Source organism: Chrysochloris asiatica, unplaced genomic scaffold, assembly GCF_000296735.1.
Source record: "Chrysochloris asiatica unplaced genomic scaffold, ChrAsi1.0 scaffold00209, whole genome shotgun sequence".
Taxonomy (NCBI): Eukaryota; Metazoa; Chordata; class Mammalia; order Afrosoricida; family Chrysochloridae; genus Chrysochloris; species Chrysochloris asiatica.
In genome coordinates this window covers 5661430-5682849 of record NW_006408727.1, presented here as the reverse complement: position 1 = coordinate 5682849, position 21420 = coordinate 5661430, and the positions used below count along the sequence as shown (strand labels likewise).

At 37.4% G+C, this 21420-nt stretch overlaps 1 protein-coding gene across 1 annotated transcript in view; it reads right to left on the bottom strand.

The window, feature by feature from the left end:
• The window catches only part of LOC102822908 (gamma-aminobutyric acid receptor subunit alpha-2-like), a 286045-nt gene that overhangs the window by 24878 nt on the left and 239747 nt on the right, over positions 1-21420 (bottom strand). The window lies entirely within an intron of this gene.

Genomic DNA, 21420 nt, shown 5'->3' with positions numbered 1-21420 from the left:
TATGCTCTTTGATCTTCAGCAGTAAATATTTTAAGTCCTCTTCACTTTCAGCAAGCAAGGTTGTATCATCTGCATATAGCAGGTTGTTAATGAGTCTTCCTTCAATCCTGATGCCACGTTTTTCTTCATAGAACCCAGCTTCTCAGATGATTTGCTCAGCATACAGGTTGAACAAGTATGGTGAAAGAATACAACCTTGTTGCACACCTTTCTTAATTTTAAAACATTTAGTGTTCCCATGTTTTGTTCAAACAACCGCCTCTTGGTCCAGGTACAGATTCCTCATGAGCACAATTAAGTATTCTTGAATACTCGTACTTTGCAATGTTGTCCACAGCTTGTCATGATCCATATAATTGAAAGTCTTTGCTTAGTCAATAAAGCACAAGTAAACATCTTTCTGATATTCTCTGCTTTCTGCCAGAATCCACCGGACATCAGCAATGATATCTCTCGATTCATGGCCTCTTCTGCATCCAGCTTAAACTTCTGGAAGTTCTCTGTCAATGTATGATTGAAGCCATTTCTGTGTTACCTTTAGCAAAACTTTACTCGCATAGGATATCAAAGAGATTGTCTGATGATTTATGCATTCTGTTGGGTCACCTCTCTTTGGAATGGGCACAAATATGGATCTCGTCCAATCAGTCAGCCAGATAGTTGTCTTCCAAATTTCTTGGCAGAGAAAAATGAGTGTCTCCTGTGTCACCACACTTTCTTGAATGATTTCAATTTTTATTCCATCAAGTCATGGTGCCTTGTTCTTTGCCAACTCCTGCAATGCACCTTGGACCTTTTCCACCCTCAGTATCATTGGCTTTTGATCATATGCTACCTCTTGAAACAGTTGAACATTAACCATTTCCTTTTGGTACAGTGACTCTGTGTATTCCTTCCATCTTCTCTTGATTCTTTCTTCATCTTTCAATAATTTGCCGAGATAATCTTTCAATAAAGAAAGTCAAGGCTTGAATTTTTTCTTCAGTTCCCCCAGCTTGAGAAATACTGAGCATGTTCTTCCTTTTTGATTTTCTGATTCCAGATCTTTGCCCATTTTATTGTAATATTTGGCTTTATCTTTTCCAGATGAATATCTTCTTGAGTGAATAGCAGAGAGTGAATTTGCACATTTTATTGTAATATTTGGCTTTAACTTCTTGAGCTGAATATCTTCTCGAGTGAATAGCAGAAAAACACTCTGTCCTGTAGCTGCTATGAATTGGCCTGGACTCAATGGCAGTGGAGTGGGGTTTGTACCTCAGTTTTCTCATTTGCAACGTTGAGATGAAATAACAGTGCATTCATAGTGAGTTGTTTTATAGAACAAATAGGTTGTATATAAAGCATTTGGAATGGTATCTCTATTATAAAAGCAGAATTAAAAGTGTGTCAAAAAATAAATGATCTACTTGAAAATAAAGTCAATTTGGATTTGAATCAGAAAAATAAATTCAAAACCTCTCATAGATCTTTACCCTCATAAAAGGCCTGCATGTGGGTATGTGCAGTTGTGATATACAATAAAGAGTTAGGAAAAAATATCAGAAATGAAAAATACAAAAAAATTACAGTAAGACAGGCATGTGAGACTGTTTGATACCACCTGCTGGCTACTGGTAGAAATGGCAAGAACCACATTAGACATTTTAATAACAAAAGCGTATTTTCCTGTTTAGTTCAATGGACAAAGCAATACCTTCTCCACTCTTTCAAAAATAAAAATAATCTTTACAAATATAAACTAAATGTAGTATGAAAAGTTATATTTTAAACTCATCACTGTAATATATCTGAAGGATATAAAAATCATTGCTATTTGTAATGCTACAAAGAAAAATCAAAATGTGGCTAAAATGTCAGTGTCATAAAATCTAACTAACTCAAGTTCCATGAATTCATAATTTCACATGAACAACATTTTGAAAAGGCTTCAGAGGGTAGACAACATTGTGAGGGAAGTATAATTTTTCTTTAGACTATCTTACTATATCGTGTAGTCACTATATACAAAATTCATATCTCTCTCACAAAACCCTCATCTTCATGAAGTGCTTCTCAAAATGGAAGGCATAACAATTTAAGTGAAGACATTTTCATATTCTATATTCAAGTTAAGATCAAAGAAAACAAAAATCCTCACCACTGAACCAATAAACAACATTCTTATCAGTGCAGACAAGATTAAAGTTGTCAAGGACTCCATTCTCCTGAGATCAACTATTAACACTCACGGAAGCAGCAGTCAAGAAATCAAATGACATATTGCATTAGGAAAATCTGCTGCACAAGACCTTTTTAAAGTGTTGAAGAGTAAAGATGTCAGCTTGAGGACTAAGGTGTGCCTGCCCCAAGCTGTGGTATTGTCAATAACCTCAAATGCATGTGAAAGCTGGACAGTGAATAACGAAGACCGTAGAAGAATTGATGCTTTTGAGTTATGGTGTTGGAGTTCAGAATACTGAAATTGCCATGGGCTGCCAAAAGAACCAAGAGATCTGTGTTGGAAGAAGTGCAGCCAGAGAACTCTGTGAAGACCAGGATGGCCAAACTTCATCTCTCATACTTCGGATATATTGTCAGGAGGGACCAGTCGCTGGAGAAGGATATCATGTTTTGTAGGGTTGAGGGTCAGAGAAAAAGAGGAATTCCCCTAGTGAGACGAATTGGCAAAGTGGCAGCATCAATGGTCTCAAGTGTGGCAACAATTGTGAGTTGGCCTAGGACTGGGAAGTGATTCCTTCTGTTGTGCATAGGGTTGCTATGAGTCTGTACTGACTTGATGGCACCTAATACAACAAGATATTCAAATTGGATAATATCCACATGCCTATAATCAAGACTAGGTAACAGGGCTATTATTCAAATTTAGGAACCCACCACAGAAACCAATGGTAAAGAAATTGAAGAATTCTACTAACTTTCACAGTCTGAAATTGATGAAATATGTAATTAAGATGCATCAATAATTTCTGGTAATATGAATGCACAAGTTGGAAATGAATAGACAAGATCACTAGTTGGAATATATGACCTTGGTGATAGAAATAATGATGGAGAAATCATTATATAATTTTGCAAAACTGATGAGTTATTAATTGCAAAGAACTTTTTCAGCAACATAACTGGTGACTGCATACGCAGACCTCACCAGATGAAAAAACAAAAACAGAACTAGAATAAACTACAAGTATGAAAAGAGATAGTGAAGAAACTCAATATTTTCAGACAAGGGGGACAACTGTGGAATAGACCATCAAATGTTCATTAGCAGGCTCAGGCTAAAGCTTAAGGAAATTAAGACAAGTATATGAGAGCCAAAATTTGACCTTGAAAATATCACACCTGAATTTAGAGATCATTTGAAGACCAGATCTGATACATTAGACACTAATGACCAAAAGCTAGAAGGGTCGTGGATGACATCAAGAACATCATACAGCAGGAAAACAAAGGTAATTAAGAAGACAAGAAAGAAGGAAAAGACCAAAATGGATGGTAAAAGAGATTCTGAAACTTGCTTTCCAGCATAGAGATGGTAAAGCAAATGGAAGATATGAGGAGGTAAAGGGCTGAACAGAAAACTTCAAAGGTCAGTTCAAGAAGACAAAGTCAAAATTTTAACAAAATGTGCAACGACCTGGGAATTAGAAAACCAAAAGGGAAGAACACACTCAGCATTTCTAAGTTGATGGTACTGAAGAAAATGTTCGAGCCTTGAGTTGAAACACTGAGGGATTCTATGGACTCCAGAGTTGGTTTGATCTGTAAGGTAGGCAGTTCAAGCTCACCAGCTGCTACTCAAAAACCCTATACAGTGAGGCTAAAGGTTGGAACCGACTCAATGGCACTTACCAACAACAACATGGTCAAAATGTTGAATGCTGCAGAAACCATTAACAAATGGAGGAAGTACACAGTGTTACTGTACCAAAAGAAATGGTCAATTTTCAACCATTTCTAAAGGTAGCATATGATCAAGACCAGTGATACTGAAGGACGAAGTCCAAAGTGCATTAAAAGCATTGGCAATGAAGATGAAACCAGGTATTCATAAAATACAAATTGAAATATTTCAATAAAGTGATGTGACACTGGAAACATTCACTCATCTATGCCAAGAAATTTGGAAGACAACTACCTGGCCAACTGCCTAGAAGAGATCCATATTTGAATCCATTCCAAAGAGAGGTGACACAACTGAATGCAAAAATCATTGGATGATATCATTAATATTGCATGCAAGTAAAATCTTGCTAAAGATAATACAAAATAGGCCACAACTATACACTGACAGAGAACTTCCAGTGGTTCAAGCTAGATTCAGAAGCAGACACAGAATGAGGGATGTCATTACTGATGTCAGATGGATCTTCACTGAAAGCAGGGAATACCAGAGAGATGTCTGCCTGTGCTTTACTGACTATGCAAAGGCTTTGGCTTGAGTGGATCATGACACTGTATGGACAACATTGCAGAGAATGAGTCTTCCGGAACACTTAATTGTGTTCATGAGGAAACTGTACATAGACCAAGAAGCAGTTGTTTCAATAGAACAAGGGAACAAAGAATGGTTTAAAATTAGGAAAGTTGTGTGCCAGGATTGTATTCTTTCACCATACTTATTCAATCTGTATATTGAACAAATAATCTAAGAAGCTGGATTATATGCAGAAAAACATGGCATCAGGATTGGAAGAAGACTTATTAACAACTTGCAATATGCACATGATACAACCTTGCTTGATTAAAGTGAAGAGGACTTAAAATATTTACTGATGAAGATCAAAGACCACAGCCTTTGGCATGGGTTCTATCTCAATGCAAAGAAAACAAAAATCCTCACCACTGGACCAATAAACAGCATCCATGAAAATGAAAAATAGATTGAATGTTTCAAAGACTTCATTTTGCTCAGGTCAACCATCAACACTCTTGGAAGTAGCAGTCAAGATAAAAAACGATGTACTGCATTCAGTGAATCTGCTGAATAAAACCTCTTTAAAATGTTGAAGAGCAAAGATGTCAGTTTGAGGACTTAGGTGAGCCTGACCCAAGCCGTGGCATATTCAGTAACCTTATATGCATGTGAAAGTTGGACCACAAATAAGGAAGATTGTAGAAGAACTGATGCATTTTAGCTATGGTGTTGGAGACAAATATTAAAAGTATCATGGACTGCCAAAAGAAAAAAAAAAACAATCTGTGTTGGATGAAGTACAGCCAGAATGCTCCTTGGAAGCCAGGATAGTCAGACATCGTCTCTTATACTTTGGACACATTATCAGGGGTGACCAGTCACTGGAGAAGGATATCATGTTTGGTAAATGGTGTTTGGAGAAAAAGAAGAAGACCCACAATGATATGGATTAGCACAATAGATTAACACATGGGCTCAGGTTTAGCAACAATTTTGAGGTTGGTGTGAGACCAGGCAGTGTTTCCTTTTGTTGTGCACAGGGTCGCTGTGGTCAGTGCCCACTAGCTGGCACCTAACATCAACAACAAAGCTCAGGTTGAAGCTGAAGAATATTAAAATATATCTACAAAATTCTAAGTGCAACCTTGAGTATTTGTTGTTGTTAAGTGCTGTCGAGTCGATTCCTACCCATAGCGACCCTGTATAGGGTTTCCAAGGAGCAGCTGGTGAGCTTGAACCACCAACCTTGCAGTTCAAATGACTTTGCAGTCTGATGCATTAGCCCACAGTGCCACACCAGGATATACCTTGAGTATATCCCACCTGAATTAGAGAAAATCTCAAGAAAATATTTGAACATTGAATAGTAATGATCAAAGATCAGAAGAGTTGTGGGGTGATATTAAGAACATGATATGTAGAGAATGCAAAGGGTAATTTAAAAGACAGGAAAGGAAGAAAAGACCAATATATATGTCAGAAGAGACTCTAAAACTTAATCTTGAATGTAGAGGAGCTAATCCAAATGACAGAAATGATGAAATAAAAGCTGACCAGAAAATTTAAAGGGTAGCAGGAGCAGACAAAATAAAGCATTATAAAAAAATGTGCAAAAATCTGGAGATAGAAAACCAAAAGAAAAATACACGTTCAGGATTTCTGGTGGTGAAAGAGTCTAAGAAAATTTTCAAGTCTTGAGTTGCAATATTGAAGTATTCTACGGGCAAGATTCCCACTCATTTTTCAATTTACTGTGCTGGGGTGTGGCTTGCGTTTTGTGGTACAATTGGAAGCTATGTCATTGGTGTCTTACAAACCAGCAGTGTTAACCATGGTGGACAAGTTTCATCAGAGCGTCAAGACTAGGAGGAAGAATAGGTTATCTACTTACCTATTTGCCACCATAAACCTTACAAATAGCAGATGATCACTATCTGATACAGGGCCATGCGACCAACTCCTTTAGATGAAAGGCACTCAAAGTAATATCAATAGGAATAGCTGTGAACACAAACAACTATTATTCCAATTTATACACCACTCACTAAAACCAATGATGAAGAAATTGAAGCAATCTACCTGTTTGCATTTGATCAAGCATGCAGTCAAGATGCACTGATAATTACTGGTGATTGGAAAGCAAAAGTTGGAAACAAAGAGTAAGAATCTGTACTGGGAAATATCTGAGGATGGTGCAAGATCAGACACTGTTTTGTTCTATTCTAAGTAGGGTCATCATGATTCAGAACTGAATTGAAGGAGTCTTAAAACAATAGATGGGCAAAATATTGAATAATTCAGGAAGCATGAAATAATCTATATAAAATTCACAGAGTCATTTTACCAGAAAGAAATGATCAATGTTAATCATTTCAGAATGATGAAGAACAGATGGTATTGAAGTAACAAGTCAAAACTGTACTGAAGGTATTGGTGGAAAACAAAAACCATAAATTGGCATAGAGGTGGAAGCATTTATTTGTCTATGCCAAAAAACTTAGAAAACAGCTAACCGGCCAATAAACTAGAAGATATCCATATTTGTGCCTATTCCAAAGAAAGTTGATCCCACTGAATGCAGAAGTTAAAGAACAATATCATAATATCACATGCAAGTAAAATTTTGCTGAAAATAGTTAAATAATTGCTGCAATAGTACAGCAATAGGGAGCTGCCAGAAATTCAAGTCAGACTCAGAAGAGGATGTGGTAAGAGGAATATCATTGCTGACATCAAATAAATCTTGGACGAAAGCAGAGAATACCAGCAACTGTTCAGTTGTGGTTTGTTCACTATACAAAGCATTTGAATATTTGGGAAACAAACTATGGATACATAGCATTATGAAGATTGGGGATTCCAGAACACTTTATTGAGCTCATCCAGAACCTGTACATAGAATAACAGATAGAACATGAAGAAATGAATGGTTTTAAATCAGGAAAGTGTGAGTCATGGTTATATTCTTTCACCATAGTTATTCAATCTGTATGCTGAGCAATTAACCCTAGAAGTTGGGCATTGTGAAGAAGAGCATGGAGACTCATTACCAGCCTGTAACACACAGGTGATAACATCTTACTTACAAAATGAAGAGGACTTGAAGCATAACTGATTAAGATAAAAATACTATAGTCTTCAGTATGGATTACATCTCAATGTAAAGGAAACAAAAATCCTCATAACTGAAACAATAAACAACATCATGATAAATGATGAAAAGATAAAATGTGCCAAGAATTTTATTTTACTTGGATTCACAATTAACCATCAGTTGTTTGTAATAAAATGATGATATAATGCATTGGGTTAATCTGCTGACAAAGCTTTTTTAAAGTGTTAAAGAGCCAGAATATCACTGTGAAGATCAGTATGTGTCTGAGCCAAATCATGGTATATTCAATCACTTCATATACATGTAAGTGCTGGACAATAAATAAAGAAGACCATGGAAGAACTGATACATTTGAATTGTGGTGCTGATAAAGAATATTGAAATTATCTGAAAAAGAACAAACAAATCTGTCGTGGAAAAATTACAGTTACAATGATCCTTGGAAGCAAGTATGACAAGCCTTCGTCTCACGTATTTTGGACATGTTATCAGGAGGGTCCAGTCCCTGGAGAAGGACATGATGCTTGGTAAGGTGCAGGGTCAGTGAAAGAGAGGAAGATTCAAAACAAGAATTCACACAATGCCTGCAACAATGTCCTCAAATATAACAATTATGAGGATGGTGCAGGACTGGGCAGTGTTTCTTTCTGTTGTAAGCAGGGTCACTATGAGTCAGAACTGACTGGATGGCACCTAACAAGAAGTAGCAGAGCCATGGATATTTTTTCATTGTGGGAAAATGTATGTTTCCGCTATGTAGATTTGTTTCCTCCCTTGCTTTACAATTTAGGTAACTCCTTTTCCTTCCCAAGATAATTGTTGTTGTTGTTGTTAAGTGCCGTCAAGGTCAAGTCGGTTCCAACTCATAGCGACCCTGTACAGGGTTTCCGAGGCTGTACATCTTTATGGGAGGAGAAAGCCTCATCTTTCTCCCGTGGAACATCTGGTAGTTTTGAATTGCTGACAATGAGATTAGCAGCCCAATTCATAACCACTATGCTACCAGAGCTCCTTCCCATGATAATTATTGAATGCTTAATATTCTGCCAAGCCGTATGAACTGCAAAGTTGGTGGTTCAAGCTCACCAACCACTCCTTGGAAATCTTATACAGGGTTGCTATGGGTTGGAACCAACTCAATGGTACTTAATTAACAAAAACAACAACAATATATTGCAGGCTCTTTTTCAGATTCTGGAAAACAAATCAATGAACAAAAATAGTAAAATTGGCTGTACCCCAGAGGCACACAACCTATTAAAGCTGCTAAAAACACAGCTCACCTTCTGTAGGAACTCTTTCCTATACATATCTACCTCTATAATATCACATCCCTTTTGAATATTAGGTTGGTTTACATAATTGTGCCCTCACCCTAATAAACTAAATGGATTAGAGCTTATTTGTCTTCTTCCCAAAGTGCAAAAGGCACCTGTTGTTGTTATTAAGTGCTGTTGAGTTGATTCTGACCCTTAGCGACCTTGTATAGGGTTTCCAAGGATCAGTTTGTGAGCTTAAACTGTCGACCTTGCAGTTCAAAAGGCTTTGCAGACTGGCAAAGCACCACACCAGGACTCTAAAAGGCAGTTAGTAGAGGGTAATATGTTTCCTAAAGGATTAATAAGTGTATTGAAACCACTCCATCAAGGAAATAAATTTAATTAGCACTTAATTATTAAGCTAATTGCAAAAAATTATTTCCCTTCATTTATGAAATAAGAACAATTTCTTTCCCATTTTGTGCTAGGTGCTGTGAATCTGAGAATGCAATGTCAGGAAAAGCAGATAAGATCTGTAAGAGACATAGTAACTCAACATCATAACTGGGCAAGGGCTATTATGGTCTGCAATGTAGTGGTATGACCTAGACTGGGAGGCTGGGTAGAATTTTCCTAAAGAAAGAAATTACAGGTCACCAGAAAAGAAGAGAGCATTCTAGATTGAATATACATACAACATTCACAGAAATCCTGGAGCATATTTTTTGCTTTTAAGTGCCGTCTAGTCATTCTGACTCAAAATGAGCCTGTATGGGTTTCCAAGGAGTAGATGGTGGGTTTGAACAGCTGATTTTGTGGTTTGTAGTCCAGTGCTTATCCTACATCACCAAAAGGCTAGAAACCAGGACCTTAGACCATTAACCAGCATATTGATCCATGCCTAGCCAAATTCTGGCTGGGCCTAAGGGTTGTTTTATCTAGTGAGTTATAAGTCATTGGAGTGTAAGTCATTGGAGTTGTAAGTCATAAGAGTGGAACTGAGAGAAGAGGACAGATTCAGGGCATGTAGTGGCATAAACACACAGGACATGTGGTGGTCACTACAACACAGACTTGAGATCCACCATTTGTTTGCTTGGGGCACTTGTGCCAGAGGGCACAAGTGGGCCTTTCTGTAGAGGGCAAGATTTCCATGTGGATCAGGGTAAAGAAGGTCCCCTGTTGATTGCAAATCCTGACCCAACTCAGCTCTGACTGTGGTTTGAAATGGCACAAGGAGAACCCCCTCACTTACCTGAAGCATTAAGTCAAGGTAGTGGAGAACAATGAGTGGCTGTGAGGGAAGAAGCCAGCACCTAAAGGCCACCTATGGAACAAATGACTTCAGGAGCCTGAGAAACATTTGGTCACTGAAATTTCACATAATGCCAATTTTTGCATGATGACCTCATATTTGGAAACTGACCAAATCAATCAGTAAGAAGCAGGTATAGTGCTACAATTTTTGTAACTATTGTATTGGGGCTCTACAACAAATGATTTCAAGCTATACTGTGATTATATAGTTTCTTTTGCACAGAGGATTCAGGCACTCTCAGCAAATCTTTTCAGTGCTTGCATCAAAGCCTGGGAAGCAAGTAGAGTAAGATAAAGATCGTTGGAGTAAATATACAATCAACAGAAGACAAATTAGATAACTGAGATATCCCAAAAATCAAATAATTATTCCCATCAAAGCACTTTACAAAAAGAATTAAAAGAGAACCTACAGACTGGGAAAAAATCTTTGGCAACAACATGTCTGGTAAGGATATAATCATTGTACTATATAAACATAAACACATAAACAACTCAACAATACAAATGCAATCCAGACAAAAAATGGGCAAAGGACATAAATGAAACCTTGACCAAAGAGGACATTAAGACAGTTAACAAACTATAAAAAGATGCCTGCAATTGTTAGTCAACAGAGATGCTAATCAAAACTACAACTAGAAACCATTTTATCCCTGCAAATATGGCACTGCTGAAAAACAAAAACAAAAACAAAAAAAACCCAGAAATCAATCAATTCTGGTGAAGTTGTGAGAACATTGGAATTCTTGCACCCTGCTCCTTAGAAGCCAGTACGATGAGACTTTGTCTCTCATACTTATATATTATCAGGATGGATCAGTCCGTGGAGAAGGACATTTTACTTGGTAAAGTGGAGGGTAAGAGAAAAAAAGGAAGACACTAACGAGATGGACTGGCATAGTGGCAGCAACAATGGGCTCAAACATATTGATTTTGAGATTGACACACTGTTACATTCTATTGTGCATAAATCACTATGACTCAGTACCAACTTGTCAGCATCTAACAAAAACAACATACCGTATTGTTGGGATTGTTAAATAAGGCACTTTGGTTTAACATGCTTGCAAAGTCAGTTTGAACCACAAGGTTGGGGATTCAAGCTCACCATTCACTCCTCAGAAACCCTATACATGGTTGACATGGGTTGAAACTGACTTGATAAGCACATAACAACAAAAACATGGAAAATTATTAGTGCTTCATCAAAAAGTAGAAACAGAAATACCTTATGATGCAGCATCTCACTTCTAGGTATGTAAACTAGATATTTAAGAGCAGTGACATGAATAGAAGTATGCATACACAGTGTTATTCATAAAAGCTAAAAAGTCAGTTATTCATAAAAGTTAAAAAAAAATAAAAAGGAAATGTGTTGTTGTAAGGTGTTGTCAAGTCAGTACTGACTCATAGCAATGTTATATACAACAGAACAAAACACTGCTTCGTCTTGCTCCAGCCTTACAGCTGTGGTTATGTTTGAGCACAATGTTGCTCTCACTGACAGTCCAGAGGATTGGTCACCCAGTAACATGTTCAAATGACTAGAAATGAAGTCCTGCCATCCTTGTTTCTAAGGAACATGCTAGTTGAAATGCTTCCAAGATTGATTTGTTTGTTCTTTTGGCAGTTCATGGTTCTTTCAATATTCTTTGCCAATACACAAATTAAAATGCAATCTATTGTCATGAGGTGAATCAAAATACCATGGTTTGGGTCAAGCACACCTTAATGCTCAAACTCACAGCTTGCCCTTTAACACTTTAAACAGTTTTTTTTTTTTTTTTTTTTTTACATCAGATCTGCCTGCTTATAGCAATATATCGTTTGATTTCCTGATTGTTTCTCCAGGAGAATTCATTGTGGATCCAAGTAATAAGACATCTTTTGACAACTACAAACTTTTCTCCATTTATCATGATGTTATTTATTGTTCTATCTACTTGTGAGGATTTTCATTTTTTCACATTGAAGTGCAATCTGTATTTAAAGCAGTGGTCATTGAACTTCATCAGTAAGTATTTATGTATCTTCACTTTCAGTAAGCAAGGGTATGTCCTCTGCATATTGCAGGTTGTTAATGAGTCTACCTCCAATCCTGATACCACATTCTTCTTCATACAATCCAGCTTCTTGGATTATTTATTCAGCAAACAGATTGAGCAAATATGAGGAAAGGATATAATTACTTGTTGTTGTTGTTGTCAGGTGCCATTGAGTTGGAACCGACTCATAGCGACCCCATGCACAGCAGAACGAAACAATGTCCAATCCTGGGCCAACCTCACTACCGCTGCCACACTTGAGTCCATCAATGATGCCACCTGGCCAATCCATCTCGTTGGGGGTCTTCCTCTTTTTCTCTGACCCTCTACCTTACCCAGCATGACATCCTTCTCCAGCAACTGTTCCCTCCGGACAATATATCCAAAGTATGAGAGACGAAGTTTAGCCATCTTGGCCTCCAAGGAGCAATCTGGTTGCACTTCTTCCAAAACAAATCTATTGGTTCTTTTGGCAGTCCATGACACTTTTAGTATTCTCCTCCAACACCACAACTCAAAGGCATCAATTCTTCTATGATCTTCCTTAGTCACTGTCCAGCTTTCACATTCATATGAGGTTATTGAAAATACCATGGCTTGGGTCAGGCACACCTTAGTCCTCAAGCTGACATCTCTGCTCTTCAATACTTTAAAAAGTTCCTGTGCAGCAGTTTTACCCAATGCAATACGTCATCTGATCACTTGACTGCTGCTTCTGCTAGTGTGACAGTTGATCCAAGAAGAATGAAGTCCTTGACAACTTCAATCTTTTCTCCATTGATAAGAATGACACGTATCTTTCCTGATTTTGAATGATTCAGCATACCCTTGTTCTTCTTGAGTGACTGCCTCTTGGTATATGTGCAGGTTCCTCATGAGCACAATTAAATGTTCTGGAGAGTATTATCCATAGCTTGTTATGATACACACAGTTGAATGTTGGTGAGCAGTCAATAATTTAAGTATCTATTCATGCATGGAGCTCTGGTAGCGTAGTGGTTACGAATCGAGCTGTGAACCTTAAGGTCAGTGGTTCGAAACTACCAGCTGCTCCACGGGAGAAAGATGAGGCTTTCTACTCCCGTAAAGATTTACACCCTCGGAAACCCTGTACAGGGTCGCTATGGGTCGGCACCGACTCGACGGCACTTAACAACAACAATTCATGCATGACTTAATAAACAAAATGTGGTACAATCATGCAATGGAACACTACACAACTGTAAACAATAAAAATGTCTGCAAAATATCTTTTAACATAGATATATCTGGAGGACATTTGTTGTTTATTGCTGTTAGTACCATCAAGTCTGTTCCAACTCATATCAATCAGGTATAGGGTTTAGACTGAGTGAAATATCAATCATAAAAGGAAACATATTGTATAGTCTCCAATAAACATACATAGGTTTTTATAAAAAGTTAATTAGTAAACACACAGAAAGCCATATTCTTAAATGATCAGGGGTGAAAGGAGGAAGAATCACTTTCTAGATAGTAAACACTTGTTTTTTTGTGATGGGAAAAGCAATACCCAATCTTGGTAAGGTCTAAACAACTAGACAAAGGTAAGTGAAGAAATACACAAGAATGAGACAACTTTGGCAAATGCTGTAACACAGTTTTACAACAACAGTAAAGCAACCAAAAAATGTGTGTGGTTACATAGTTATACATGTATGTATTACATGTGTTTAGAAGGTCAAATGTGAACACACATATGTGCATGCACAGGTATATCTGCATGCATATGTATATATATGAAGGTAAGCAAAAAAAAATACCGCTACTAGTGTTCCCAGTAATACATGCAGTGGCTTATTCCAAACAAGGCATCATTAAAACTACCTCTGTGATCAGTGGATGGCTGCAGACCAGTTAACTCAATAATCTTTTGTATTAGGCTTGTTTTATTGTAATTTTAAAAAAGGATACATTGTGTGCCACAGTAAAAACATGATTTTGCTGTCAGTACTAAAAACATTTTAACAAATTCTTCAGAAATCATTGAAGCATTGCAACATACTTAAAGGAAATTTGCTCTATATAAAACAGCATTTATAGATGGGTCAAATTTTTTAAGGAAGAGCAGGAAAACCCCAAAGATATGCCAAGAAAGGGAAGACTCTCATCCTTGACAAATTAACAAACTGTGGCTGATACTTAGAAACTCGTGGGAGAAGATTATAGAATTACCATTAATGTAATAGCTAATGGGATTGGAATCTAACATGGCTTCCTATTTTCAATCTTAATCAAAATCAAAAGCCTCTTCAGGCCAAAATTGTTGTGCTTGTGTGAAGACAAGTTAGCTCAGTCCTTTAAGCAAGGTTGAAGCTAGTGAAGATGATGTTATGTAATGATTCATAATTGGGGCTGAGTCTTAGGTCTATTAATAAAATCCAGAGAACAAAGTCCAACCAAAATGGTTTCTGAGGTTATCTTCTCTGCCAGTTAAATTCAAGGTGGAGAGGTCAGCTCAGAAGATTACAACCACAGCTTCTTGGGATTCCAAGCAAGTAACCTTAATAGATTTTCTGAAAGTACACAGAATGTTCATGGGGGTTTATTAAGAAGAACTTTTAAGAAAACTTAACATTGAATTGGTGAGGAAAAAGTTAGAAAATTTATGTCAATATTTTTTTTCCCATCATGACAAGGCACCTGTTCACTCTTCAATTGTACCCCTCTTGTCCATTCAGACTTCTTTGCTCCTAAAACTCAAAAAACATTTAAAAGGAACAAAGATTGAATATCTTGAGGATACCCAAACTGCTGTTTTGATGGAATGTAAATTAAAAAGCACAGAATTATTTAGGAAAAGTTAGAGAGATGTGAAACCGCCTTCAGAAGTGTATAGATCTAGATGTATATGTGTGTATGTCGACAAAAAATGGTTTCAGATTTTGATTTTTTGTTTCATACAGGTTTCTATGATTTTGTAGCAATACTTTTGACCTACTCTCATATAGTTGATTATTAAGTAACCACAGGACTACTGGTAGGAACACAGTGACTCTGAAGGTTTAGCATTGGACTGTGAACCAAAAGGTTAGTGGTTCGAGTCCACCAGTCTCTCCATGAGTGAAAGGTGAGGCTTTCTGCTCCCACAAAGATTTAAAGCCTCAGAAACCCTATACAGGGTCATTATGAGTTGAAGCCAACTCAAAGTCACTACACAACAACAACAATCTATTATTTGACTGAAAATGTCCGGGAGTGGCTTCACTTCTAAGTTTAAAGGGTATATTATATGGCTGTATTCTTGGGGATTCCTCTAGTCTCCATCGGTCCAGTAATCTGGGTTTTTTATCAAGAATTTAAGTTGTGTTTCTACATTTTTTCTTTAATTGTATCTAGGATCTATTTAATTCTATCTAGGATTGTGTTCCTGGTTGTGTTCCTGGTCAGAATAGTAGGTAGGAGTAATGGACACCATTTAGTTCTACTGATCTCAGGCTAGGTGAGGCTGTAGTTCATGTCGGTTACTATTTCTGAGAATGGTTTCTTCTCTGAATCCTTAGTTTCCTTTTTATCCTTCGTTCCAGATGAGTAGAAAGCAATAATTAGTTGTATCTTAGATGGCTACTCACAACTAGGATGGAAACCACTGTTTTCATGAACTATGTTGTGCCAAATACCAAGTCATTATATGAAAATTGTCATTATGTAAAATTTCAGTGAGCAAATGCTCCCAGACTGTGGGAGTCATATTTTTCACAAGCAGCCTATGGGATTGCTCGCTCCCCTGTAGTCACTCACTGTCTTCAGTGTTATGACTTACATATGCCAAACCATTTCACAGCACAGCCAGAGCTGACTGGGTCAGGATGTGCATCCAGGAGGGGATTTGTTGTACCCTGACCCCCATGGAGCTCTTGCTCTCTATAGTTGTTTCACAAGATTAACATTCCAAGCCTTTTATTCTGGTAAAGGAATTTGATGAGTTGTTTGGATATGTCTAAAAGTAGATATAACTGTGCAAATATATGCAGCATACATAAGTATGCATGAGGGGAAGTCAAAAACTGTTATCACAAAATTCATAGAAACCTTGATTAAACAAAGATATCAAAATGAGATGTTATTTCTTAACATATCCTCCATCTAGGTCTACATACTTGTGAAAGGTGATGTTTCTACCTCTCTATAAACCTTTCACAAAGAATTCTGTACTTATCAAAGAACCAAGGCTAATAGGAATAAGAATATTATTCCTCAGAGCAGACACAGAGAGAAAAGCTTTTAGAAATGCAGTCCTGAATTTGGTATTCTAGTGTCTTAAACTCATAAAATAAATCTTTATTCATTAAAGCCACCACTTTTGTTATTTATGTTATAGCAGCACTAGAAAACTAAGATAGTTGTTAAGAACAAGTGACACATGTGGAACTATATATGCAGTCTCCAAATCATTTTAAATGAAAGTATATTGAGTTTTCTCTCTCTCTCTCCTTCTCACCTAGAGCAATGTTGTTGGCTACCAGCGTGGTAACCAGAGACTACTTCTGCCAATTGAATTTTAAATTGAGGAGCTCTGGTAGCGTAGTGGTTACGAATCGGGCTGCGAACCTTAAGGTCAGCGGTGCGAACTACCAGCCGCTCTGCGGGAGAACGATGAGGCTTTCTACTCCCATAAAGATTTACACCCTCGGAAACCCTGTACAGGGTCGCTATGGGTCAGAACTGACTCAATGGCACTTAACAACAACAACAATATTCAATAAGGTGTAATCTAGAATGCCAGAAAACCAGTCCTGCTACATTTACTTACGACTGTTCCTTTACCTATATTCCCATTATGTTGTTACTATTAAGTGTTGTTAAGTCATTTCCACCTCATAGCAACTCTGGATATGGTTTCTGAGGAGCTGCCAGTGGATTTGAACCTATGACCATGCAGTTAGAAGTCCAGTGCTACCCTGACAGAGCCAACCAGGACTCCTTATTCTCATTAGGTTGTTGGTGGTGTCCAGTGCTGCTGAGTCATTTCTGATTCATAGCAATCCTGTATAGGGTTTCCAAAGAGGAGACAGGGGTTTTGAACTGCCATCTTGTGGTTTACATTCCAGTGGTTATCCTACAATACCACATCAGGGGCCTCATTATAGCATATATTAAATTTTCTATAATTGTTTATATCACTATTTTCATGCTAGATCAAATTCTTATTAGAGGCAGAACTATTGACTTTTCACGTTGTATCCAAGGAGTATGACACAGCCAATGCCTATAAATATCCATGACAGAGAAGGATTAACCAATAAAAAAGATAAGCATGAATTGACTTGTGCTTACTGTATCTTTCTAAGCAATGTGTTGCCTGTTACCTATAGATTCTGTTAAGTTGTGTTTTTCATTATCATCTAGTTCATAATATTTTAAAAAATATACCTTGAGGAATCCATAGGGAACATCTATAAATTATTTGGAGTCCTGGTGTGGTGCTGTGGGTTAATGCACCAGACTGCAAAACTGTTTGAACTACAAGGTCGGTGGTTCAAGCTCACCAGCTGCTCCTTGGAAACCCTATTCAGGGACACTATGGGTCAGAACCAACTTGATGGCACTTAACAACAACATAAATTATTTGGAATGTGTTGAATAATTTCCAAACATTTGGCTGTCTTAATTCATTGTGCCATGAGAGCACACTTTGTAAGGTTGATGTTCTTTTATGTTTATTTATGTGTTTTATAGACTAGAATGTGATCTATCTTGCTTAATGTTCCACATAAGAATCAGAAGAATATGTATTCTGCTATTAGTGAATGGAGTGTTCTATAAGTGTTAATTAAAGAAAGATGATTGATAGCACTGTTTAAGTTATAAACATCATTATTGATTTTCTGAATGCTTGACCTATGAAGGAATGTTGATGCCTTCAACGAAATGAGAAGACGTTAAACTTTCATGTAAAAATAGAATGAAAAGATATTGAATTATTTTCATGAAATTTCTGAAGCCCACCATCCCCCAATTATCAATGTGTATATTATGTAGTTCTGTCAGTTTTTGTTTCAGGTTTTTATAATTTTTGTTAGATACATACATATTTATGAATATTATAGGAACATTTTTTCAATGTATGATAAACACTAGAATGCTAACCACAAGGTCAGTGGTGGTTCAAACCCACCAGTCATTCCATCAGAGAAAGATGAGGCTTTCTGCTCCCACAAACATTTACAGCTTAAAAAACCCTATACAGGGTAGCTATAAGTCAGAACTGACTTAATAGCACTTAACAACAACAAAACTATTATGTCTTAGAATTCATCCTTGCATCAGTATCTATTGCTGCTCTATTCTTGGAGGTCCTTTTGTCTGGAATTAATAGTTACTCCAGCTTTCTTTCATTTAGAGTTAATATGTTATATATATTTTTATCTGGGAATTTTTAACCTATTTGAGTCTTTATATTTAAGGTCAGAGGGTTTCTTATAAACAATAATATATTATTATATTCTGAAAATCTCATTTAAGTGGTGTATTTAGTTCATCCTAGTGTGGTGCTGTCAAAATGTGCAAAGATCTCGAATCAGAAAACCAAAAAGGAAGAATACACTCATCATTTCACAAGTTGGGGGAACTTAAAAACAAATTCAAGCCTCCACTTTCATTATTGAAAGATTCTCTGGGCAAATTATTGAATGATGCAGAATGCATCAAGAGAAGATGGAAGGAATACACAGAGTTACTGTTGTTGTTGTCAGGTGCCATCGAGTCATGACCGACTCAGAGTGACCCCATGCACAGAAGAACGAAACAATGTCCGATCCTGGGCCAACCTCACTACCACCGCCACACTCGATGCCATCAATAATGCCACCTGGCAGATCCATCTTATTGGGGGTCTTCCTCTTTTTCTCTGACCCCCGCCATCTTACCCAGCATGACATCCTTTTCCAGAGACTGGTCCCTCCTTACAATATGTCCAAAGTATGAGAGATGAAGTTTAGCCATCCTGGCCTCCAAGGAGCACTCTGGCTGCACCTCTTCCAAAACAGATCTGTTGGTTCTTTTGGCAGTCTATGGCACTTTTAGTATTCCCCTCCAACACCACAATTCAAAGGCATCAATTCTTCTACGATCTTCCTTATTCACCGTCCAGCTTTTGCATCCATATGAGGTTATTGAAAATACCATGGCTTGGGTTAGGCGTACCTTAGTCCTCAAGGTGATATCTTTGCTCTTCAGCACTTTAAAAGATTCCTGTGCAACAGATTTGCCTAATGCAATACGTCGACTGTCTCTTGACAGCTGCTTCCACGAGTGTTGATAGTTGATCCAAGAAGAATGAAGTCCTTGACAACTTCAATCTTTTCTCCATTGATAAGAATGTTGTTTATTGGTCCAGTGGTGAGGATTTTTGTTTTCTTGACATTGAGATGCAATCCATACCGAAGGCTGTGTTCTTTGATCTTCATCAGTAAATGTTTCAAGTCTTCTTCACTTTCAGCAAGCAAGGTTGTATCATCTGCATATCGCGGGTTGTTAACGAGTCTTCCTCCAATCCTAACGCCACACTTTTCTTCATAGAATCCAGCTTTTTGTATTATTTGCTCAGCATATAATGAGTTGCTGTGATTCTGAGGGTCTGTCACCGTTATTTGAAATAACCAAAAGGCTCACCCATGGTGGACAAGTTTCAGATGAGCTTCCAGGTAAGGACAGACTAGGAAAAAAGAGTGACAAACTAGTTCCAAATCGCTAGTCACCAAAAACTCTATGAATAGCAGAGAAACACTGTCAGATAGATACAGGACCAGAAGGTGGGAAGGCACTCAGAATGTGACTGGGGAAAAAAATGCCTCCTCAAAGTAGAGTTGACCATGATGATGTGAATAGAGTTAAGCTCGGGGGAGAAAAGCATACAGAACTTTCATTTGCTGATGGGCCACAATTTAAAATGAAGAGAAACAGCTGTAACATCCAATGAAAATCGGAACATGGAATGTACAAAGTATGAATCTGGGAAAATTGGAAGTTGTCAAAAATGAAATGGGACACATCAACATTGATATCTTAGGCATTAAGCTGAAATGGACTGGTATTGGCCATTTTGAATCTGACAGCCACATGGTTTACTATGCAGGGAATGACAAATTGAAAAGGTATGGTGTTGCATTCATCATCAAAAAGAACATATCCAAATCAGTCATGAGGTACAATGCTTTAAGTGAGAGGATAATATCCATGAACCTACAGGGAAGCCCAGTTAATACTACTATTATTCAAATTTATGCACCAACCACTAAAGCCAGTGAAGATGAAATAGAAGAGTTACTGTACCAAATGGAAATGGTTAATATTTAACTGTTTCAAGATATAGCATATAATCAAGAGACAATGATACTGAGGGAGGAAGTCCAATGTGCATTGAAGGAATTGGCAAAGAACAAGGCACCAGGAATTGATGGAATAAATATTGAAATCTTTCAAGAAAGTGAGGCGGCAAAGGAGGCACTCACTCATCTCTGCCATGAGATTTGGAAGACAGCTATTTGGCCGACTGATTGAAAGAGAAACTCTGTATTTGCGCCCATTCCAGAGAGGTAACTCTGCCGACTGTGGAAAACATCAGACAATCTCTTTGATATACCTTGAGAGTCAACTTTTACTAAAGGTAATACAGAAACAGCTGCAAGCATACATTGACAGAGAACTTCCAGAGGTTCAAGTTGGATTCAGAAGAGGCCATAGGACAAGGGATATCATTGCTAATGTCTGATGGATCTTGGCTGAAAGCAGAGAATATCAGAAAGATATTTACCTGTGTTTTATTGACTACGCAAAGACTTTTGATTGTATGGATCATGACAAGCTATGGACAACATTGCGAAATATGAGTATTCCAGAACACTTTCTTGTGCTTGTGAGGAATCTGTAACTGGACAAAGGGCAGTTGTTCAAACAGAACATAGGAACACTGAATGGTTGGAAATTAAGGAAGGTGTGTGACAAGGTTTTATTCTTTCACCATATTTATTCAACCTGTATGCTTAACAAATAATCTGAGAAGCTGGGTTATCTGAAGAAAAATATGGCATCAAGATTGGAGGAAGACTCATTAATAACCTGCGATACACAGATGAGACAACCAAGCTTGCTGAAAGTGAAGAGGACTTAGAACATTTACTGATGAAGATCCAAGAGCACAGCCTTTTGTATGGATTACATCTCAATGTCAAGAAAACAAAAATCCTCACCACTGGACCAATAAACAACATTCTTATCAATGGAGAAAAGATACATTGATAG